Below are 26,361 nucleotides of genomic sequence, written 5' to 3'. Positions count from 1 at the left end.
GAGGTGAACCTGGACTTAACTTATGAGGAGTGGAGGCTGCGCCTCCAGAGAAGAACGAACAAAACGGAGTTGCGGGAATTGAGATCTGAGAGGTTGTCAGGGCCAATCATGGAATGCTTCAGGAAAACAGGGACTGTTACTGTTTGAAGATGATGCCTTAGAGCTTTCAGGGGATGCTGTGATAATTATGCTGAGGCTGCAGACACTAACCTGGAATGTTCTGGGCTGGGTGATCTGAGGGGGCTTCCTGTGTGTCTTTCACTTTTGTCTTGTGTGAAGCTACAGGAGGCTATTACATACAGAAATTATTTACCCTAAATTACATTTCAACTGTGCCCATGAGAATAGACATATATTTCCTAGAAAATACAGGGTTTTTAAAATCTCATCATGCATTATTTAGCTATAATCTATAATAAATGTAGTAAAGCACACATGGGTTTTTAGAATAAATTTAATAAAAGTACAAACACAGAGGTGGTGCCTCAGTGTATTTATCACAAATTCAGATATTAATAATTATTTAAACTTTCCCTGTGTTTTGTACTTTAAGGAAAATAATTAAGACTTTCAAAACTTTGAACTTCAATACATTAAAAATCCTTGGGCTCTGACAACAAGGAGTTTATTCCAGATTTTCCTTCTGTCCTTGTAATGAAGGAGAAATTAGGCTGTCTTTACATTCAGCCAATATACATCATAAGAAGAAGTGAATCATAGAAGGGGAATTAGCTAAGAATAATCGAGGCTGTATTAACAACCTCGCTCGCCTCAAAGTCAGCACTTTGTGTATCTAGCCATTCTACCTAAAGTAGACATCCTCCCTGTCAAATTTGTGACCTTTTAGTTTCATTTAAAACATTTAACATGAAACACAGAAAAAGTATGTGCAATATTAATTTGTTGTTGCTTTGTGGGAAATTGGAATAATCTTTTAAGTGAGAAAAATATTTCCTTTGGAAGAGCTATTTTAATCATCTTAATTATCTTTCTCTGCCAGAGATTGTCTATTTCTATTGAATAGCACCACTCCTCTTTCCTGTTGCCATAAAACGGCAGGAACCACAGGTTGGAAACCACCTTTACCAGACTCCTTTGTTAGCAGAGTTCCAGTGCAGATTCTACAAATGAGAGGCAATTACGTAAATGGCTCATTACATATGATACCAGTTCTGTGCATTATAGGAAGGAAATATCCATCCACTTATGGGAAACTCTGTGTCCTCAGGCTATAAAGAATCACAATTTTGAAATGTTCTCCGAGTCATGAGTATTGGGTGGAAGAGTTGTAAGCTATTCAGGGTAATAAAACAAAGGTATTTCAACCCATCTTATTATTCTCGGTGACAGTAAGAAAACAATCTTGATGAGCAGGAAAATTTGCATTGCGCCCCAGCTTTCTGTGCAAGGGCCTTGCATCTCTCCCTAGAAGCAGCACTGCTAACAATAAAGGAATGTGGAACCTGGCGAGATGAGGAAGACGGCTCATGAAAACAATCCACAAGAACTTTGCTGCTCTGACAATATATTTTACCAAGAGATAGTGAGTACACTAAATATCATTTCTGTATTCTAAATTATACATAATTTATTTATTAAAGGCTAAATATCCTATCATATGAAAAACACATGCTAACTGAATAAATAGGTAACTGTCTTTGGGGAGAGGGGCTGTTTCTTATCTTGAAGCAAAGCCATTTTTTTCCCCAAAGTGAGTTGACTGGAATTTCACGAAGACCATCTTGCTGAAAGACCTGAGGAATTGACACTTCATTGGCAGTAGGTTCTGTTAGCACGCCAGGATTCAACTCTAGGCATCCTCCCCTCATGTGGAGAGTATTCCGTGGCTCCCCACTGGCCACTGATGGAGGTCCAGGATCTCATGTAAACCTGAAAGGTCTTCTACAGCAGTAACTCAAACTTCTGCTCAGCTCTCATTATTCACACCCGTGAGTGTTTCTCATCGCCAGAGTGGAGTCCTGCTCTTGTGGAAGAGGTGCTTACCTCCTCTACGCAGGTGCTACCACAGTGCTACTCCAGGTAGAACATGCTTCTCCTGAAGCCCTGACCATCCTTCATCCACTCCTTCATTACTGTCTCCTGTGTAGCTGTTTCTATTCTTTACTGAACTGCCTGCCCCCAAGAGATTATTCCCTTTTCCTCCTCATCACCCCCAACTTTGAAGTTCTCTGAATCTATATCAGACTAGTTACCCTAGTATAAATATATGATAGCACTTGTGATAACAATTATGGCATAATGAAGCTAATAGTTGAATTTTTATGGATGGTATTCACGAGGGAAGAAATTGAGAAATTGCTGGGGAATAAAGGCAGGTTAAGATTAAGAAGAGGGAGGGAGAGAGCGTTTTTGTGCTTGAGGGATAGGGAGGAGACCTCCGGAGGACTAGCAGCTCCGCCAACCAGAGTTGTCCTATTCCTGCCTAATCTTCCTTCTTGTAAGTAAAAAATCCACGATTACACAAATGGTATGCCTTGACTCTATGTACAAATAGAGAAACAACATGTATCCCATTTGTATACAATAATAAAAATAAATAAATAAATAAATAAATCCACAATCATAGCACAATTCCAGAATGCGTGAGTAAGGACGTGGAGGCCTGAGGACACTGGTGCTTGGGGACTGAGTCCAGGATGAGTTCCCAGGGTTTTCCATGTCCTTAGCCACCTCTCTTCTGCCCTGAGGTTCTGCCTCGCCTTTGGCCCAGAGCTATGGAGTTTTTGGACTGAGACCTCTGAAACCAAATAAATGTTTCCTCCTCCAAGTGGTTCTTGTCAGGTCTGTTAGTCACAGTGATTCAAAGCTGACTCAAACAGGTGTAATAATTATAATAAAAAGTGCCAGGGCATTTGGCAGATGGGACGGTCAGTCAGTCCAGACTTGAGTGTGGCATGGAAATTCCTTCCCATGATTGCCAGTAGCAGCATCATCTTCTTTTCCACTGCTTTCTAATCTACTAGGTGTAGAATGACATCTCCTTTTGCATTTGCATTTATTCAATCTCGAATGAGTAACATCCATGTTGAATGATTTTTCTTTTCCATCATCATAGTCATTAGGAGAGCTCACAGTTTCTCTTCCTTTCACCATCAAAGGATAAGGTAGCATTTCTTGGCTGCCTCCCCCCACTGCAGTTACTGGTGGCTGCTTTGTTCACTAGTGACCTAGTGAAGCAGGAAGGGAGGAGCTGTGTCCCCCACAGGCAGGGATTGCATGGCAGCTCACAGTTGGCACAGGCTTGCTCCCTCTGTTGCGGGGACAGCCTTCTAATAGAGTCACTCCTGTCCGTGCCCCCCCCCCCCCCCCCCGTGTTCTGGATCACTTGCGGGTAGAGATACTAGGTTGCCTCTGGTTTACTACAGTTTTACCCAAATAAGTCCTCGATAGTTTATGCCATCAGGTTTTAAGGGTTTCCTATTATCACTCTCTATTTTAGATTATCCTGAATTATGAAGTATTGTTTATCCCTTTTCTTATTAGGGTTGATGTCTTTCGCTGGTTTATTTGTAATTATTTCTTATTTATCCTCCCTATTTTTCTTTTGTCAGTCTAGACATATACAATATTTTCTTTCCTGTTGTCTAACTAGTATATGTGTTCTTAACTGAATGGGAATCCTTACTTTTCCTGTAATTTATTTTTCTTCCTTTTTTAGCCTTATTATTTGTAGGTTTATTCTCCCTCCCTGTGTAGAAAGGGAGTATTTAAAGCTGCTGTCTTCCGATCTGTTCATGTGCTTTCCAGGGTATAAGCTCCTCCAGACACAGAAAAGAAAAGCAGGTGCCCTGTCCAGTGTCCTTGTAAGGTGGACCATTGTGTAAATTGACTACCGTGTTGCCCAAAGGGAGATACTTGATGTTTTAAGGTTCTTAGCAGGTTATACCTAGCTAGGGATTTCTTACAGTTAATAAGCCCAGAATGCAGGATTTTAGAGGTGTGTCTCCCTGGAAGTGGCTCTGCGACTCTCTGGGTGTAGGTGGAAGCAAAGCTCCTCACTGTGCCGGGTTACCCAGGAAGCCCCACTTGGAGGACTGGCTTCTTATTTTTGGCCAGCGTAGCTTTGATCTGAGAAGGACCTGGGGAGCCACAGATGCACCTCTTGTTGGCCAATATCCTGGAGTTGTAACATTTGAACTCCTTTGTGTAAACTGCTTTGACAGTCTCATGCTACATTAGTTCATGGAGTGGTTTTCCACATTCTTTCTATTAATTTCCCACCACAACATGTTGCACTTATCTATCTAGCCAATTGTCTTTGATCTATTTAGGATTAATTGTTTAGGGGTTTTAATTTTACTTCCCTCTCTATTGAACCATATTTTTATAATCTGTGAATTAACCAATCTATACTTGGTCTCTTAATTTGTGCTATTTTTATTGCATATTTTATTTTACATAGTTAGATGAATATAGATAGATAAAGATGAATATATAGACAGACATGAGTCTAGTTGTCTATTTGATTTGACTGGACTATTTATATATTCTTTGGATAATGTCTACTATTTTTTTAATTTACTTATCTATTTATTTATTTTTGCAGTATTGGGGATTGAACTCAGGGCCTTGTGCTTGCGAGGCAAGCACTCTACCAGCTGAGCTCTCTCCCCAGCCCGTGAGCTATCTCCCCAGCCCCTACTATTTTATTTAGGGGTTAGTAGATCAATTTATTAACCACAAACCCCACTTCTTTATTGTTCTGTTTAATTATTATTTTACTTGACCAATTGTGAGAAGTTCTTATGTAATACAAAATTTAAAGAAAAATATAAAGTTACTATATAATTCACTTGGAAATTTATTTGAATTTCCTGTACTTAGATTAATTGCAAGGAATTTTGAATTTTAAAAACATTCTGCAATCATAGCTGAAATTCCAAATGCCCCTTAATTTTCTCAGTGTCCTGTGTTTGTTGGTTGTGGGGGTGGCAATTAACCTCAAGTACTTTATATTGTATTGGCATTATCAATGGATGTATTGCTTTTATTATAATGCCTAATCTTCTGTTACTTCTGAGGGAAAAATTAAGTTTTTTACTTGGAAATCTTAGTCATTTTATGATTTCACAGTTGCTCTTCTTGTTCTCTTGCTTTAGCTGGGTGATGATGTCATCAAAACCTAATGACACAATCATCTTTTCTGTTCCGATTCTTACCCCTCATTGCATTTTTCTCCTCAGGCGTGACCATCAGTGTAATGTTGAACTACAGCAGTGAGAACATGCTTCTTTGCCTCCCAAGTCTCCTTTTGCGTCATCTGAGATGATCCTAAGTTTTTCCTCCTTTTCTCTGCTCCCGTGATGAATTGCTGGGATATATTTTCTAATGTGGAATCACATTTTCATTCCTGAAGCAAAACTTACCTTAGCCATGTCACACATTATTTCCTAACAGCACTATTGAATTCCTTTGGATAATATTCTATTTATTAATATAACTTTTTAAAACTTGGTGTAATCATTTTTGCAAGAATATGATCTACTAATAAATGAAACCACAGCACAAATGGCAAGATGTATATTTTACTTTACATCTTCAGGGCAGGGCTGGCCGTTTTGCAGAGGAGGTAGCTTCCAATCAGACACCATCATCCGCACTAATTTCTCTTGCAAGTGTTAAGTACAATCAACTTAAATTCCTTTCTTGGATTTAATTGTCTCTAACAAATTTTGAGATTAAGACTGTCCTGATTTAAAAAAAAAAATGAGGTGAGATTAACTACTTTCTAGAACAAAGTGTTATGTATAAGAAATAATTGGCCTTTTGGTATCTTTGACAACCAAACTTTCATTGGAGTTTTGACCTCCCTGGTGCTTATTGGTATGTGAAGTTCTTCTTGGACCGTTTCTTTCACTAGTTTCTAAAATCTATCATTTCAATTAGGTGTTCAAATTTAGTAACATATATTTCATCAGTTCTACATTTTTCTTATTTTAATTTACTAGTTTTCTCTCTCAATAAGTCTTATCAAAAACCCAATTCTGTAACTTGTTTTTTTAATTTTCTACCTTCCATTTGCTACTTCACTGATTTTCACACTTATACTTACCATATTTTATTGAGTCAAAATTGGTATTTATTATAAATAGCACCACTCTTTAAGTACAACCAAGAAAATCCTCATGACTCACTCTTATCATACATAGCAAAGTGCAATCTAATTTCAGAAATGTTAAGCAATGAGTAAATGCGCATTTTGAAGTTTGAGAATATTCTGTTTTGTTTCTGATTTAATACTTGGATTCTTTATTTTAAAATCATAACCTCACAATGCATATATTTAAAGCTATAATTATTTTTCTAAAGATAGTTTTACCTTTGCCACATTCAAATTTTGACATAGGATCCATTGTTATTGTGACTATTTCTTAGTTACCTGTAATTTTTTCATAGAAAGTTAGTCTCATTTTATTTTAAAGAAACAGAGCTAGTATTAACCCTTCCGATATTAACTTTTATGCATTTTGCTATAATCATAAATCGGCCTTACATTAATCATTTGGACTAGGGCATTCCCATTACCACTAACACAGCTCATGCCCCTTTTATCACTAATGTTGAACATTTTATTCAAAGCATATCAATGAAGAAGAATGAAAAGAAAAGAAAAGCATGCAGACTGGTAAGGATAACACAAAACCATCATTATTCTCAGATGATAGGTTACTTACTATGTATTCCAAAGAAAACTACAAAAAATATTCCACTGGAAACAATAAGAGAGTTTAGCAATGTCTCAGGAAACAAAGTAAGTGGGCAAAAATGAGATTTATATCTAAGTTGAACAAATATTGGATAATGAAGTTAAAACATACTTATATTAGCTTTCATTTCTATAACAAAATACCTGAGGAGGCTAACTTTATAAATAAAAGATGTTTATTTCATAATTTTGGAGGTTTCTTCTGTAACCATGGCATAGGAATTAACTCTGGAAATGGCCTTCTCAGCTGTCTCACTTTATGGCAGGTAACAATACTCAGTGTGTATGTGGGAGCAAGTTATCACATTTCAAACAGGAAGCCAGAGCAAGAGGAATGGGGCCAGAATCAGGCTTCTAAAGCAATCCTTTCCCAAGAACAAATGAACTTCCCATGAGAAGTACCTTAATCCCCCTGAGGGATTGCCCCCAGTGACCTAAGGCCCCCACATCAGGCCCTGCCTTTTAAGGGTCCTACTTCTTCAAAACCACCACACCAAGGACCAGACCTTCAACACAGGAACACTTGAAGGTCAACCATATCCAAACCATACCATACCCCATAGAAGACCATCAAATGTATCACATGTTCTTAATAATAAATCACAAAAATTTTTCAGAACTTCTGCAATGAAAATTAGATAGTATCATTGTAAGAAATTTTAAAAAACACAGAAACATGTCATGAAATAGAACACTAAATTTTAAGATGTCACTTGCCTTAAAATTTTTATATGTTATTCCAATGAAATTCCTGGTATTTTTGTTTCATAGAAATTGAAATGCTTCTTCTAAAATCTATTTCAAATTCAAAAGAACTATAATGACAAAGATAGTTTTTTATAAGCAGATAGGGAACTGGCACCATGAAATTTTCAGATGTACTCTCTGGCCTTGGGTTTAAGACTAGTATTAAAATATGGACTAACAAATCAGACAATAGAAGAGGTTGAGAAGGCACATCAACACATACATTGTTCACAGATTTTTCAAAATAATTACCAAGATAATTTAATAAAGGAAATAATTTTTTTAGTTTGGTGAAACTAGGTATCTGTATAGAAAAAGAATTAAAAATTCATTCTGTTTCACACCAGGCAAGAATTAATTTGAAATGAATTATGTAACTAAACATTAAAATGGAAACTCCAAATTTTTTTAGAATAAAGTATAGAAGAAATAATGTTAGGATAAGAAAAATATTTCTTAGATGAAACACAAAAAATACACTATTAAAGAAAAAATAAATATATTGAACTTCATCAACATTAAAAAATTGGGGGACAGGGATAGGGTTCAGGGGTAGAATACTTGTCTAGCTTGTGCAAGGCCCTGAGTTCAATCCCCAGCTCCACAAAATAAATAAATAATTTTTATTCTTTCAAACATTGTGGAAAAAAAATGAAAAGTGAAATGCACAGATTGGTGGAAAATATTTAGGAAAAAACATTAAAATCTTTTTTCAAATAGAAAATGAGATCATTCAATTATTTAAAGTAGGAAAAATATGTTAACAACTCAAAAGACAAATTTATATAAATGACCAACAGACACACAAAACAGTACTTGAATCTCCAGGCGTCAGATCATTGGAAAGCCACCATGTATTGCCTCATACCGAGTGCACAGGCTGAATGCTAAGTCCATTGGTACCAAACGTGGAGAGGGGTGCAGAGCAATGGCCACACTGGTCGGAACCCTGCTCACAGGAGTTTGTGGCAGGACAGCTCAGTTGGAAAAGTGCAAGTTTCTCTTATAGTTTGATATACCACGACTCTTTGTGATGGGCTGACAGATCTGGCTCCATGAGAATGTTACAGGCCAGATTCTAAGGGAATTGACTAAACAGACTCCATTTTGCTCTGAGACTCCATGTTATGTAGGAAATAAGCTTCTCCCATGGGAACACCCCACCTCTCTACCCATCATAATTCACTTAGTGTGACATGTTAAACAATACAGAATGACAATTCCTATGTAAAGAAAAATTGCTCTCTTTTGATTCCTATTGCTCCTAAACAATGTACCATGTGAACAGTGATTGTGTGGATGTTAGTAACCATTCTTTAGTTTGTACCTAGGTAAGGGTCATTTTGACCCACTTCCCCCTCTGTTGATAATCTCATGATGTTAGTTTGTAATTTTGAATCATAGCAACAGACACTTATGATTGATGTAATTTTTGGTATAAGAACCACTACAACCCTATGGTCAGGGCTGTTCTCTCAATAGCCATTTTTTGGGGGCATTGTGTGAGACAGTTAGCTAGCGGGCTTAATAAAGACCCTCAAATTTGGACGTCTCAGTGGTGATCAGTCTGTTCTTAAGTTGTGCCCCATAACACTCTGACCCAGAAATGCCACTCCTATTTCCCTTGAGAAGTAAAAGCCTGTATCTACAGGAAACATCACAAAAGAACACTCATTGGGGTTTTATTCACCATACTCCCAAACCAGGCACAACTCAAATGTCCCTCCGAGTCAAGAAAGGGGGACATGCTTGACTCATTTATATAATGGGCCATGATCCAGCCATAAAAGGAATAAACTCTGCACATATCAAAACAGCAATAGATCTCACACACATTATCCCCAGGAAGACCAACTGGACTGAGGAGGGTATATATTTTATAAGGAAGGTATACATTTTATGATTCTATGCATATTAAATTTAGTAATAGACCAGACTTATCTTTGGTGTGAGAAGTCAGTACATGGCTGTTTTGTGAGGTGGGGACCAGTCAGACCAGTTATGAGGGAAATTGCTCAGGTGGTGGAAACTGTTTGCATCTACCACGGGTGATGGCTGTACCCTATTTGTGTGTGTGTGTGTGTGTGCACGCACGTGCGCACGCATGCATGGAAATTCATCCAATGCTCAGTAATATCTGCACATTTAATAGTAAATAAGTCAGACCTCAGTTTACAAAAATACTGAACACCCTCATTGTCACCGACATCTCTTTCTCCACCCACGTTCCAACTTCTCGGGACACTGCCTTCATACACCAGTTCAAGAGCATCTCTTACCCTCTCAGGGTTTCCCACATTATTGTGGTCATTTCCTTGTGTTGGAATTTCACTCTGTCATCTATCATTTTCACAGTATTAATTTTGAGAAGTCATTTCATCACAAGAAAAACCATATTTACTACATAGTATTTTTTACAATAAATAGAGAACAGCTGCACTTGCCCAAGAATTCAGAGTTAGTGAGCATTGGAGGTCTAACTGTCACCAGCATCCGGGTATCACTAATTGCATATTGCTACAGACTGAGTCAATGGTAGAGAAACTAAAACCACTGTACTTAGGGTTAATATTCATTTCAGTTGTGTAGCCCACAGCAGAGAGAGACATTATGAATAATCTTAATTCGATCCTAATTTTAGTCTCCCATACACCACAGAAGTATGGAAAGAAATAACAAGGAGACCATTTTCTCTGGCAAGCCTGGCTCTATGTCTATGCATGTGGAAAGTAATCGGAGGAGAGATTCTCTATGGTTTTATTGTTAGAAGGAAGGGAACATTTTTAAGAAAGAGAAAGTGCATGAAGATATAAATTAAAAAAATTCAGGGAGATCGAGAAATAAAGGAAAAGAGAATTAAGGCAAATCTTTCAAGATGGAATTAAATATGTATCATGAAGACAGAAGCAAATTCACATCAGCAGGGTGGCTGCTTATTGCTCCCAGCCTTGGGAGTATAGTCATGGTTCAGCAATTTTCTCTAGCAATTTCTCAGCAGAAAATATTTAATCAAAATCTTATCAGCAGTTGGAAGATGTGAGAATCCACGAGGGGGTAAACCAAGATCATATTTGTTTCACAATAACCCATTGTTTGCTCTTCTGCCTCAGAGTAACTTCAGAACTATCTTCATCTTAAGCAAAACCTCCAAAAAGTCCCTTTTATTACCGATATGTTCTCAGAGTGGGGCTATCCTCAGCCCCTTCTTGATCATAATCCATTCTGTTATGTGGAGTTTACTCAGTTGGTGGGTGTTGGGGAATCAAGTTTACCCAGGTATGAACAGACTGGGCCAGAGTCAGGCATGGGAGTCTGTCCCAAGTTCATATGATTGACTCACCTCTTTTTGAAACTGCTCACACCAGTTCCTAATATCCACCCCGTTCACCTAAGGGATCGTTCAACTCTCATCTGTCCTTATGATTGATGGATGTGGTCATGTCCAGCTCATGATAGGAAATTCTGATTGCGTAGACCATGTCCAGCGTTCCATTGTTAAGCCGCTCAGGATGTACCCGGAGCAGTGGCACAGAAGAGTTGTTTTCAAGCCGCAAACTTGAAGCATGGTCCTTCAGTACCACGGAGAGCAGGGCTTTGCTGGGGAGCACTAGAGATCTGTGCTGCCTTGCACAGTGGGTGTGCCAGCAACCCAGCCTGTAATGGTGAATTTGAATTGTCAACCTGATTGGATTAAAAGATGGTGATGGTTAAGAGGCCTCTGGGTGTGTCAATGAGGGTGTGTCGGAATGATTGGAATGTGGGATAGGAACTGAAGTGGAGCCCCTCCCTCAGGTGGGCAGCACCACCCAATAGGATGGAATAAAAGCTGGAAGAACAAGGAAGCAGATGCAGATGCAGGCTCAGCTCTTCTTGTACCTGTTCTTAATGGTTGCTTCCATCCTCTGAGGATATCTGACTCTTGCTTCTTCACTCTTCCAAAGTGGACTCTGCCAGAGATTCTCCAGGGAGTTTCCAGAAGCCTTGGCCCCGGACTTGGTAATACTGTTGATCCTTCTTGTTCTGGGGCTTCCGCCTCTTAGACTACGCAGCTGCTGTTTCTTCCAGCTCTCCAGCTGCAGGCGGCCATTGTGGACTATCCAGTTTCTGGTGGTGTGAGCCAATCTAATAAATCCCCTCTTATAATCCTACTTCTGGTTGATTTTGTTTCTCCAGAGAACCCAGCCTGTCTCTGGATCTCATCATCTATTCTCACAGCACTTCAAACCCAGACTTGAACTTTGTACTCTCTCGTGCTCAGCCCCCATGTGAAACGCTAAGGAATCTATCAATCCAAAGTACCACAGGAGTAATCCTAACAAGAAGGCTTTAGGGTTAGCACCATGGCCTCCACGGGTTGCACAGGACCTGTGTGTCAGTTCTGGCCAAGCTGCCAGGGATAAATCAGTATGGGGAAATCCATCCTTTCACATAAGTATAGAACTTGGACTACTTGAACCCCCAGACAGAAGACGGCAACTCACAACAAGTTAAAGAAGAACACTCTCCACTTTTAAATTTTAAAAAGTACCAGTTCTTAGAGTAGTTTTGATTTGCATTTCTCTAATTGCTAGAGATGTTGAACATTTTTTCATATAGTTGGTGATTGTAGATCTCCTGTGAAGCATCTGTTCAGTTCCTTAGCCCATTTATTGACTGGGTTTTTTTTTTTTGGTGTTAGATTTTTTTGAGTTCTTTATATATCCTAGAGATCAATGTTTTATCTGAGGTGCATGTGGTAAAGATTTTCTCCCAATCTTCACATTATTGATTGTCTTCATCTCACTTCAATCAGAATGGCAATTATCAGGAATACAAGCAACAATAAATGTTGGCGAGGATGTGGGGAAAAAGGTACACACATACATTGCTGGTGGGACTGCAAACTGGTGTAACCATTATGGAAAACAGTATGGAGATTCCTCAGAAAACTTGGAATGGAACCATGATTTGACCCAGTTATCCCACTCCTTGATTTATACCCAAAGGACTTAAAATCAGCATACTACAGTGACACAGTCACATCAATATTTTTAACTGCTCAACTCACAATAGCTAAACTATGGAACCAACCTAGATACCCTTCAACAGATGAATGGATAAAGAAAATGTGGTATATATATATATACATACATATATATATATGTATGTATGTGTGTGTGTATATATATACACACACATATATGATGGAATATAACTCAGCTTTAAAGAAGAATGAAATTCTGACCTTTGCTGGTAAATGGATGAAGTTGGAGTATATCATGCTAAGCGAAATAACCCAAACCCAAAAACTCAAAGGCCAAATGTTTTCTCCAATATGCAGATGCTAATTCACAATAAGGGGAGAGGGATAGGGAAGAATAGAGTTACTTTAGTTTAGGTATAGGTGATTGAAGGGAGGGAAAAGGGAATGGGGGTAGGAAGGATAGTAAAGTAAAACAGACATGATCACCTCATGTACATATGTGACTGCATGACCAATGTGATCCTACAATATGTATAATCAGAAAAATGAGAAATTATACTCCATTTATGTACGATCCATCAAAATGTATAAATGCATCTACTGTCATGTACAACTAACTAGAACAAATTTAAAAATCTTAAGAAAAAAGTACCAGCTCTTAAGCTACAGAGCATCAAAAGATATGTGCAACTGACTTTGTAATGATCGAATGTTTAACTGTCCACACTGTGTCAGCCAGGACTGTCTTGGTTTGCAGAGCTTACCATAAGCTTTTCATATTCTCATATTTTGGTACATCTCTATTCTAGCAATTTTTCCATATCATTTTTAATTCCTTAAACATGTCAGCATAACACTTATCTTTCACCTGTTAAAACTGTTAAGACAAAAATACTTTCCCTTCCTAAGATTTAAACCTGAGTGAAGAATGAAACAAACACCCAAATCTTGAAAATTCCAATTCCAGGGAAGCCCATGCCCAATTAGAAAAGTACTCTTGCCCTCACTGGAGTTGTCCTTTGGTAAATATTCATGTTTAACCAGGTATCTAAACAAATCACCCACTTTGGAAGAATAACACAGCTCACACCTACAGCTGCTCCTTTGTGCCTAATAAGTGTTGCAGGATGAACTTCGCTTTTAGTGAAGCAGATGCGGAACAGTTTTCCTGCAAGTGCCTCTCGCTCTGGACAATATCTAAACTCAGGGAAGCGAATCCAGCCCCGAGGCAAATGCTGCTGCTGTACCAGGATGGTGCACAGTGCAGGAGCTTATGACCTATAGCTGAATCTTCCCCAGGCCATTAGGTGAATCATCCAGACAGTGGGGACCATCCTGCCCGGGTGCTGCCATCTGAGATGAGAATCAGCAAGACGCTTTTGTCCTATTGACATTATTATATATGTCTAAAATTGTGCGTTTTGAACTTGGCAGCCCTGGCTGCAGTTTGATCATGCCTCTGAATGTTCTTAGCACTACCCATGTGGGAATTTTCAATGGAAATTATAAGTACTCTTGATGAGTCACTAGAACCTTTAAAAGTGGAGTCTCTGGCATTAAGGAGAGTTTAATCCCACGAGTTCCTTGTGTAGGAAAAAACAGCTACACTTTGTATTCATTCCAAACTGGAAGTGAGTGTCACTCAGTGCTTCTGGAATGGGGCCACACCGGAGCATTAGGACTCCCAGGGATGGTGACTGGTAACAGACTCTTGTCACCTGTGCATTGCAACTTCCCCTCGGGCGGTGCTTGGTGGCGATTCACAGCCCTACTGCTCCCTCTCGCGTACTTACGTGCAGAGGGGCTCTCTGGCACTGAAGAAGCGTGGAATTCCATGCTTCCAGCTCAAGCTCAGCACGGCTGGGGAGGAAGACTCCTTATTCTCACAGCTTGTCCCCTCCACCCTGAAGTTACTGGAAAGCTGTACCGAATGGCGATCCCACAGGGTGTAATTGTTGCATTATACATGTGAATCCAGTTGCTGCTAACCCTGTACTTTTTATCTTTGTCTGCCTTGATGTCAGCTAGGGATTCCCGTCTTTATTTCCTTGGAATTCGCATTGATGAAAATGCGTGTGTCTGAAAGATACGGACAAACCTCAGTAGCTTAACACAGTAACGTGCGGCATTCCTTGGGGCATTGAAGGTCAAGGTTGTCCTTCTCCAAAAGCAATCCTTCGATGAAGGTCAGGAGTATTCTCTTTATCATGAGAGCTGCCATTCCTTACAGATGCCCCCAACTTACAATGGCTTGCTGTAATGACCTTTCAGGTTTACAGTGGCATGAAAGGTGCGTGCCTTTGGTAGTACACATACTTCTGATTTTTCTCCCCCAGGATGCTGGGACAGAACTCAGGGCCTTGAAAATCTAGCAAAGCATTCTACCACTGTGCTACCCCCATCCCCGCCGCCCTTAGTCGATTTTGAGTTGTGATCTCTTTCTAGATTGGGGGTGGGGACATGTGGGACAATAATCTCTTACAAGGCTGGGCAGCACCAGCAGTGACCCACAGCTCCCTCTCAGCCAGGCAACCATAGGGGCAAACAACCCATAGCTCACTGCACTGTGCTGGTCAGCTGGGAGTCAGCACTTTCAATCCACTGTATGTCAAGATGCACCTGTACTTCTGTGACACGTGGCAAGTTTCATTCTTAAAACCACTGACAGTATCAGAATTCTTCCCAAAGTGGGTGAAGTTGACCATCATGCAAACAGTCACATTGACACTTTTCACTGGAAACCCTGGGGATGGTTCATGGATGAACCTGTGCCTGAAGACAATAGGGGACAGTTCAAGATGCAGATACAGGTTCCGGAGACCAGGGAGCACCATTTTGGGATGCTCTACAAGGATGTGCTGGGCCAAGAAGACACCTAGTAACGCTGGTGCTTATCACATGAGTCCGCAAGACCTCAGGAGAACAGGCACATGGGAGCCCCAGGGAACTCTGTCTCCTGTGCATTGTCCCGGAGTCCTGTGCACGCTTTCCACATATCCCAGGTCCAGCGCTTGACGCCAGAGAAGGATGTCAGGTGATCAAGCCCCAAGTGGAGGTGCCCTAAGTTCCTCAGACTGTGCTCTGTGCTTTCCAGACCCCATGGGCTTCCAAGCCCTGCCTTTGTCCCGGTCTGCAACTGGAAATCACTTGGGGCTCAAGAAAAAAGAACAGGAAGAGCTGCAGAGGAAGAAATTCAGAATGTAAGAAAGAGGAAAGAGGATGACTGGGAGCAGGGAAGAATGAAGAGTGTCATCAGCCTGAAAAGTCCTTCCTACGTAAGTGCTCTTAAGTGAGATGAATGGAACCACCAAACCCCAAAATTGACAACTAACCCCTTAACTCTGTCTTTGTGGTGAGATAGTGCAGCAACATCTTCTTTAACTTGTAGGGGAATATCTCAAATACCCCAGACCCTATAAATTTTTACTCTAAACATTACTCTCAGGGCCTTCTCTGAAAGTCCCAGGGAGCTTATCATTCTTGTCCTGGTTACATGTGCCTCTTGGCAGAATTTCCTGATCACCAGTCCTTCTTGGCACCATGTCTGCAGTTGAGTGGACCAGCCTGATATTCCTTAGAATATCAAGCTTACTTGGGTTCTTACGTGCTGCATTATAAAAGACTGCAAGGTCGGCAGTCTCTGGGGCAAGGAAATGACTGTGTGCTGCTACTCTTGTCATTTAAATGTGCACTGCTCTTAATCCTCCATGATGCTGATTACTGAGAAAAAAGCAGTGGTCAGGGCAAAGCGTCAGCGACTGTGTTGATATGGTTCTTTTGAAATTATTACATCAGACACCTTTGTGATTGAGGCTACCAGCATGCTGAGAGAGACATTCTTCCATTGGACCAGGATATCCCTGCATGTTCTGATTATGTCAAGAAGGCAAGGTCCCAACCAAGCTGGGCCATTTTCAGGGCCGGGCTTGTGTGAGCCACCTTGAGAGATGAGGTGGTATTTTGCTCTGGACATTGCAACCCCTATCTGTGTTCCTCAGTTGTAAAGTAAATTCACTGCATGCACAGCTTGCACCTGGGACACTAGACACTGTTCCTCTGGAGGTCAGGGAAACCAGCCCAACATCATGCCCATGTGACTTTCTATGGCATTAATAAAAAGTCTCTGCTTCAAAAGTCTCATATTTTCTGATAGCATTCTTTAAGTATTAACAGGCCAATTTACTCGCTTGTAAGAAGCATAAAATCTTGGACCCTGACACACAGCTTAAATTTATGGCAGGGGACCATAAGCCACCATGAACCATCTGCTTTTTACCAAGGCCAGATGAATAAGGACTACTTCTGCATCACTGATGGTGTTTGGATTCCTTTAATTATTCTCTGCATAGAGAATTACTTATGGTGTGGATGGAAACCAAAATATGTCACCCCAAATTATGCCTCTTTGACATAAAAATTGTGTTGAGCTGAAGGCCGTTAAGCAACAAGAAACACAGGAAAACCCTCCCTGTTTCCTGCCTCAAGGCAGCTTTTAAATTCTGCATTGCTGGAGCCCAGAGATGTGGCACCAGAGGACTCTGAAAGCACATCTTGCTCTACCTGTGCCCTCCTGTGTTTTCACCGGACCATAACATCCCACCCTTGTTATCCGAAATCTACTTTCTACTGTCCAGGCATTTTTGTCCATATGTATTATTCTTTGTTAAGGATGCTATGTAAGTTAGAGTTCTAAGCCACTGCTTCAAGTTATTCATGTCGCTGGGCTTCACATGCATGTTAAATATATATGTATATAATGTATAAACATATACATGTTGTACATATGTATGTATCTATATTGTATACACCTATGATTGTGTGTTTGTATGTGTATGTGTGTACAATATGTGTATGTGTGTGTGTTATATATACCCATATGTTATACATATATCTATATTCACATATATAGCCTTACATATATATGTAAAATGAATGTGGCTCAGCTTCTGTTTGTTTTCCCCTTGTAAATCTGTGTTTGATTACAAGGGTTCCAGATAAGAATTCGGAAGGGTAGAAGGCAAAGGATGTTTTTCTCCCCTACAATTAAAACCTTCGTGGTGAGGATAGAAAGCCTAGTCAGAGGTTTCCCTTGGCTCCTCCTACCATGTGACCTTCATTCCACAGTGCAGGGAAGCCATGAGAGTGGTAGCCGACTGCTGAAGCTGTCCCCGTGCCTTACACATCCAGGAAACAGAAGTAACCACTGGCTTGGTCCACGGATCCATTTAACCAGGGTGATCCTGGCTCAGACCACAGCGCCACTGACGGCTTGGCTGCTAAGGCCCTTGTAACTGACTTACGGTGCTGCTGTGTCTCCTGCTATCAGGGTCATCCGAGACCCTCTCTCCCACAGTCCTGGAATTGAGTACTCACCTCTATTGTACTGTTAGCCTGTGGTTAGCTGCAGGACTCCCTGAGGTCCCGATCTTAATCCTCCAAACTTCTGAGTAAACTTGCTGACTTGCTTGGCATAGGAAACTTCAGAAGTATTTAAGACGGAGAACCTGAGAGAGGGAGGTTATCCAGGTAGACCGTGTGAACACAGGGCCAGGGGGAGGCAGGAAAGGCAACAGCAGAAGAGGAAATATGAGGCTGGGGTGGGGGGGGCAATTGGAGGGAGGAGCCATCAAGGACACGGAAGGGAAAGGAAAGGAATCCTCCCCGGATGCTGCGGAAGGAGCACAGCCCTGCGAGGCACTTCAGGCTTCCGACCCGCAGGATAGGGCATGCTAAATGGTGTGATTTAAATCACCGTGGTTGTGGTACCTCATTATACCTGTTTAGTCTTAGGTCACGCTTCTCTTCTCTGCAGTCTCACTCCCTCTAAAGCGACCATCGCATTATTGCTCCAGTTCCTACCACTGACCGTTATCTAGATCTGAGAGCCTTTTGCCCAGCAGAGCGTGAATCCTGCACTCAGACTGTTGAGACTTGAGGACAAGAAGGGGAGGGAAGGATGGTTCCTGAAGAAAGTAGGCATTGTCTCCTTGAAACCACCCCCACTGGGACCTCAACGCTGCCCTGACACTGCCTACAGGCATGGCACCCAGAAGGCCTTCGAGGTATTTGGGGGTCAATATTTCTTAAAATTTTTTACCCACATGTTCCGATCCTAAATTCCAGGGTCCCATTTTCCCCATAAGAACCTTGAATTTGGCACAAGAAACATGAAAAGTTTGAAATTAAGCCTCGTTTCAAGTTGTGTCACTATTTTAATATGATTCTGACTTTTTTTTTCATATAGTCCTCCCTAAAAATGCAGGAGATGAGTGTCCACCGGGAAGTCATAGGATCCTCTGGCTTTCAAATACGTCTAGGGTTGGCAATTGCTTCCTCTGAGACATCCTTATGTATCTGAGACAGATTCATGCTACAATTTTAGTTCTAGTGTCTTGTCATTATAAAACAACCTCAGCACCTCTAATTACACAAAACCTATATGAATGTCCTGCAAAATGATAACATCTTCAAAGTGAAGGTAACACATGAGCTGTGGACCATCACACCTTATATTGCTGAAGGACTCATCTTTATCTAGTACCTCATCTCCAGAGTCCACCCAAGATTGTGGCAACAGGGAGATTTTTCTAGAATCTTTCTTATTGTCAGACTTACATATTTTTCAGGATCTGCATAAGAGAAGCAACTCTGGGATAGAATTCTATTGTTAGAAAGGCCGTGAAGCCAGAATGCAATCTTGGGAAAGAAAGTCTGACGACTGAGGTAGATTTTATGGGCTACTGAGTCATCTCCAGGTCTACAGGGTTACCCGTCGCTCATACGGTGCTTTTGTAAAAATTACTAAAAAGCATCCCTATCTCTAGATACTTGTGTCCCATCCAAAGGGAAATTTTCACTGTGTATTGAGTTTCTGAAGTGATATTCACTTCCATATTTCAGCACAATATTGATGAAGAATATACATCTATGACTTCTACAGTGTGAATGACACATCTAGATGTGGTGTCTTGTGCAATACCAACTGCAAAGCTCTGAGGGATACCGGGTCTCACTTGCTCAGAATCAGTCATTGCAATTAGCCATGCATGTTCTCTCCTGAAAACCTGAGCTTACGTGGTCTTAGCGTCTATGACTTCAGTGTGAATGACCTAGTTGATTAATGATAATATATTTAAAACTGCACATAGTTTTCAGTTATTGAAATGTCAGAGGCATACCTAAAGGATTAGTAAAATCCCTTTTATTTCATATAATGGCAACTTCTAGCATACTCACATAGGTATGTGATTAATAAATCGATAATTGGAACTGGGAGTTCTTAACCAGTGAGTTTGGCCCAAATGTTCTCTTTCTAATCATGGACACCCCAAGGGGCTGTCCGACTGGAGTGCTGCTGCCGTAGACTGAAACGACCCAGAACAGGGACCTCGGGAACTGGAGCCCCAGGGCAGGTCTGGGATGTCATGCAGCCTATGATGACATTTCAATTCAAGCACTTAGGAAAGATCTCATTCATCAGTACTGAAAGGTGATATTTTTCTTCATTACTCCAGTATCTCTTCAGTGTTTTTAAATTTGAGCCTCTTTTCATCATCTGAATAATTTTAACCTTCGTTTATTTCTTTCTAGTGGATTCTGGACTTTTTATCCTGTACTAAGTAGGTATTATAAAATCCTCTGAAAGGTATAAGCCCCCCTTTCATCTTTATTTTTGATGAATATTTAAATCTATTACCTTCAATATCTAGCAGATAGAAATACCAAACTTACAAAAATCCAGTGTAGCAATTATGAAACAAATGCAGCACTATCTTTAAAAAGTAGCAAAAGAAAGGTAAATACCCTAAGATAAAGCTGTATTTGCAGAGAAGAAAATGTTGGTTGGATATTGGGAGGTTTTATAACATCTATGTCAAAGAATATCACAGTCAAATTTTAAACTCCATGATATTTCCAGACTGAATAACATTCCTAACTATTGGTTATTTTTATGCCTACCTCAGATACTAAAACCAATCTTAGGTAATAATGGACAGTTAATTAATTTATAGATGACAATCCCTCATGAACACTGACACAGTTATCTTAAATAAAATATTAAGAAAACAAATGTTAACATAGACAGTCACTTAACCAATGCGGGGAATAAAAACTTGACAGAGAGTACACAGAGTCCCCAGGAACCATCTCTTTAACTTACTGCTATAATTATTGGAGATGAATATATTTTTAAATAAGTGCTTAAAACAATGAGCAAATGTTTAAATAGACTGTATACCAAAACAAAAATATGGATAACCAGGTATTCAACATCATTAGAAGGCCAATGTAAATCAAAACCAACATGACTTGATTCTTTATACATTTTATGATAGCTACAATTACACACAAACACACACACACACACACATACACACACACATACCAGTCCAAGAATAACAGACTGTGCCTAGGATGCAGGGCAACTGGAATTCTTGTACATTGCTGGTTTGAATACAAAATGGTACAGCCACTTTGGAAGGCAATTTGACAGTTTCCTATACAGTTTATCATTCATTTATTGTAAGACTCAGCAATCCCAGTCCTGAGTATTTTTGCAAATCAATTGAAAGCTTCAGTTGCAATGGAGTCATGCATGTAAGCATCTATAGTATCTTTACATATAACTACCAAAACCTAAAAACAACCAAAATATCCTCTAGCTGGTGAAGGGGTAAACACATCTGCATCCTAGGTGGGACAGGGTGTGCACAGGATGATTGAAAACGGAGGCAGGTCATTTTGTAGGGCAACGGAACTGCTCCGTGATTTTACAACACTGGTGATAACAGGCCCATGTGTGTTTATCAAACCTCAGAACTGTAAACCAAAAGGGATGCATTTACTGTGTGTGAAACATATACCTTGGTATGACACAGGGACATGAAAGAATGCCCATTAACAGTCACAAATTAAGAAGATAGATTTAAGTTTAAATATGCCACTCATTTCAATAAAGGAATATGTAACTGGACCTTTGAAAAGACAGATTGTCAGAACAATGTCAAAATACAAACTCGTAGCAGATTTAAAGTTTTAATTTGCTTTTATTTGTAATTTTAGAATTGAGCAACACACTGTTCTATAAAATAAAATGAGTAACCTGTAAGTCCAGCTCCTCAGGAAGCTGAAGCAGAAGACTCACAAGTTTAAGGCCAGTCTGGCAACTCATGGAGTCCCTGTCTCAAAATAAAAAAGAAAAAGTGTTGGGAATATAGCTCAGTGGTAGAGCACTTGCCCAGCATGCATGAGGCCCTGGGTTCAAACCTCGGTACCACCATAAATAAAATCAATGTTTTGATGAGTTGGGCTTAATAAGCAAGAAGGGGCTGAAGAAAGCAGAGACAGAGACAAAAGCAATTGGCTCTTCCAAAGTGACTTTCCATACAGGATTAAAACAAAGGGAGCTGCTGATGAGCTGTGAGTCCCTTAGAGGGGGCCTCCACTATTGGATAAACATAGCCAGTACCTGGGAAAGCTTGCAGCAAGATAAAAGGGCTCTGTAAGAACCTGATAACCCAGGAAACGGGGAGAGGGAGCTGACCCCTCCCTCATCTGCAGTCCTTGGAAAAGGAAGAGGGGGACATGAAAGCAGTGTACTCACAGGGCATCTGAGGAAAGCCACCTGCACGGTGGGAGTGCCCCCCACCCTACATAGTCACGGGCTCAGGCACCGTGGGGTTCTCCACTGAGTGTCCGCACCCCTTCCAAGGAGTAGGAAAACGCCCAAAGTCTCTCCCCAAAGCCTTTCTGTTGAGTCCTCCAAATTCTCTCTTTGGCGTGAGTTCTTTGTATCCTAGGTGTGAACCTCTACTGACTCAGGTAGAGGGGAATCTCCTGTATTATGGGAAACTGGCCCCTTTCCATGTTCAGTTTGATTACATGACATTTTACACAAGTGACTTCATTCTCTGTGGTCTGGTGTGCAGGGGCCTAGTGTGTGTGGGGGGGGGGGGGCGGAGGGCGCAAAGTGAAGGGTTCTCATAAACTTCGTTCAGCATTAGATGAGCTTACAAATTCAGTTCAACCCTTAAGCAGAAATCTATCTCCAAGTTAACTACAGAAAGTTTGGGAGGAAACTATGGAAATGATATAAAGCAAAAATTACCCAAAAAGTCTTGATAATACTAATTAGAAGAGTAAATATATTTTAATGCAAAATTTGTAAGCAAAATGAAAAATGTACTTTACCTTCACAGGGGACATTTAAATGTACGTAAAATAAAGAGCTGATAAAGATATAATGAAACATTAGCATCTGTTCATCTGATTGCATTGGTACATGGCAGATTTTCCTGTCTTGAAATCTTTGAAGTTAAAAATAAGCCTAAAAAAATAATTGGAACATCCAGCAAAGCTCCAGCAATTCTTAACCTGGAGAAGTTCTCTAGGATTTGGGCTCTATCCCTTCATCTGTACCCAACACAGCTCACCATAGTTTCATTTGAGCTTCATCCTTTATGATTCTGCACACCAGCATACACACTAAAATACACACAGACATGCCAAGTATCTTAAATTAATATTTACAAGAACCAAGATTTTTATTCAGAAAACTATTAATGAAGAATGTAAATACTAAGGAAAACACCTTTCCTCTAGGAGCTACTAGTATTAATTTATACCATCAAGGGATGAGAAGGGAATTTAAAAATAAGCAAATAGAAGGGCTTTCAAAATAATGAGTGATCATTATATCCCTGGGGCCTTAAGAAGCATAAAAATGGAACAGGTAAACAAAGAATGTCTGCAGAGAGTTAAACTGTGATGGGATTGAAAATAACACTGTGTCCTCTGTAAAGGCACCAGGTGTGGTTATTTAAGTCCGAGAGCCTGAGGTTATTTTTGTCCCAGATTTGCATATAATGGATAAGTCTTTGATAAGAGTGTAAATAGTAGGTTTTCAAATGGAATTTATTTCACTTTTGATATATGGGGACAACTCATTCACCTTCTCACTTTGTTCCTACATGCTAAGCAAATCAGGAAAATTCACGTCAAACCAGAAAAATGGTCAGATGCTGGCCACCCTATTCCTTTCCATGAGAAAATACAAAATCAATGAAGGTAAGTAACAGGCAAAATATCTTAAAATTTTATGCTTGAAATACTGTGAGAGGTGCAGAGAGAGTAAGCTATGCTGGAATATTTCTAAAAGGAAGAATGGAGACAGAAATCCCATTCTGCTTTCAGTGATATCACCAGCATCTGGAGCCAGGAGTGTGCAGAGCAGATGCTTATGCAATATTACAAAATGAATTCTTGAAGATAGGATTTTCTGTGGAGTGGAAAGGCAGATACATCATGTCAATGGTTTTGAAACCTTCGAGGAAGGTAGCTTGGTCCTGCCCTGTCTATAGCCATGACTCCACAAGTCATATCCACTAAAGAGATGGACCTCTGTCATCAGGTTACAACTTGAGATGCTGAATTGAACTGCTTAGCTGAGGTTTGGATTCCTGCCCAGAAAGGAGCCAGTTCATTCTCTGTTAGTGACCTATCAGATCCTGTTTCTAGATTAACCAGACAGAAAGATCTAGGATTCTGAAGATAGATTGTGGGCAGGGAGATGGAGCTAATTAATGAGGTCATTTAGACTCAGGTCAGAGTTCCTCTGAGCATCCAGTCATGCAGAACAGAGGGCGGGGTAAAGAACGAGAAGATGGAAGTCTATGGGTAGAGAGTGGTGGAGTAGAGTCCACGTGGCCAAGGGAAGATTGTGGTGGAACAGTTTGTTCATAACTTTTCATTTGTTAAAATAATTCCTCGGAAGGACAACAGGCAAGTTGTCGCTAGTACCCTAGGTCCCTGCATAGGTCACCCAAAATCCTTCTCAGTGTAAATGATAAAGCAAAACATAAGTCTAACCAGCCAGAAACTGCCAACTGAGCTTTAACTAGGACTTGGCCCTGGAATGATCCAGGTAAATATACTGTTGCTTTAGCCAGTGGGCTGCTTTCTTTGACTCATTTCCAGGTCCACCAATAGGCTTCCCACTGCCTTCATTGGAACCCTGAGCCACTGCAGTCTTTTTCCTGGATCCCTGTGTGCTCAAACTCGTAGGCTCTCCATTTGCCTAAGTTTATCTTTAACTAATGTAGATCAGCTGAACCTTTTATTCTTTTCCATTATGGTATATATTTATGCTTCATGTTCATTCATTCATTTTACACATAAATAGAGCTCCCATTTCACATCACAGATTACTTTATATGTTGGAAATAGGGTAAAGAACCAAAGAAAATATGTGCTTTCAGACCAAACATTCTGAAGGGAGAAAGAGGAAACACAGACAATAAAGAAGAAATATAAGTCCATATATAATGTATACCTGTGCTGTATATCTCTGTCTCTGTCTCTGACTCTCTCTTTCTCTCTGTTTATCCAAATACAGGTAGAAAGAGAGAAAGAGAAGCACAAAATAAAGTGGAGTCAGAGGAATAGGGAGAGCTAGCAAGTGCATTTGATTGTAATTCTATAAAGATTTTATAAAGAGCAATCAGAGAAAGGCCAATGAATTGCAGAAGAAGTCATTAGCAAAGGTTTAAAACCATGAAACAGGAAATGATAAATAAGATCATGTAGAGATTTAAAAAATAAAAGAAATAATCTTTTTATGCTGATTTCAAGAGATTTCTGTTCCCTGCAACTAAATGAGTTTGAATTAAAGAGAAATTGTTACTGAAAGCAGCAGTAAATCCATGAAACCACTTTGTTCCAGATTCCCGCTCTCAGAACACCCAGCCAAATCTTGCCGTTCTCCTTTCATTAACTTCCCTTTATTTGAATTAGCTTGATTGGGTTTATGCTTCTTTCAACCAAACACTCTTTATGAAAGAAACTTAATAAAACTCTTGGCTTCAAATGCAATAGTATACTTTTTTTGGTCCCCTTCAAAATTCTTTGTATCCCTTAGGCACAATTGGAATGCAAATCCTGCCATTTAGCTAGGCTTCTGAAACTAGGATTGGAGTAATTTAATTTTAATCTTCTTTTAAAATGATTAAGGCAAAATGACAATAAATCACTCATTACAAATAAATTAGGTCCTCAGTAATGAAGTGTGGAATAACGTCCTCAGACTGTATGAGCGTACATGGACGGTAAGGAGCCCGGCTGTCATCCTTCAACCCCACTCCTGACTGATGCTCCTGAGACAGTCTGTCAGATGAATAAAGGGACAGCACTTGGGAACCCGGGCTCTCAGTAGCTGAAGGCTTCAGTTGCGTTTTTCTATACTTTGTAGAATCAGAGCACTTTCTGTGTCAATCCATATGGTTCCTTCCCTCATTTAAAAATTTCAGTTCTCCTTTGTTTGTTCTTGAAAGAAAGAAAATAATTGTCCTCACTTTGTTGAAGCCATTAATGATTTCCCCCCCAAAGGCTTAAAAGTAGATGCTCAGAATAATGGGGAAAAGAAAAACCTTTATCATACTTTCTATGACTTTTTACCATCTATGAGACAACATTTTTAATTTGTTCAACATGAAAATTTTTATTGTTATTCTGACTCAGTAAAAATCTGCTAAATTCTAGGTTACTAATCAATCTATAAATTCTATTGAATTGCCTCTATAAATACTGCACTCTGCTATAAAATTATAAAAACTCCAAGGGAGAGAAAATAGGACAGAGTCTCTGCCCTAGATAAGCTTAAAATCTAATACTCATGAAACTCTTAGATCACATCTAAGCACTAGAGTTGTGTAACGCTGCGGGCGGCCAAGCGGTGAGCCCGAGAACGGGAGAATTCGGGCAGGCTTGTCGGAGGAGGGAGTCTGGTGTGGCCTGGTTATGGGAATAACGTTGCTCTGATTACCTTACCTTTGGCATTCTGTTTAACACACATTTATTGACTCTGTAAAGTACAGCCAGCGTCTTGCAAAGTCATGAAGGGCACAGGCTTCATAAACGTAAATAAGAC

This window comes from Sciurus carolinensis, chromosome 15 (assembly GCF_902686445.1).
Source record: "Sciurus carolinensis chromosome 15, mSciCar1.2, whole genome shotgun sequence".
Taxonomy (NCBI): Eukaryota; Metazoa; Chordata; class Mammalia; order Rodentia; family Sciuridae; genus Sciurus; species Sciurus carolinensis.
This window is presented reverse-complemented; position numbering follows the sequence as displayed.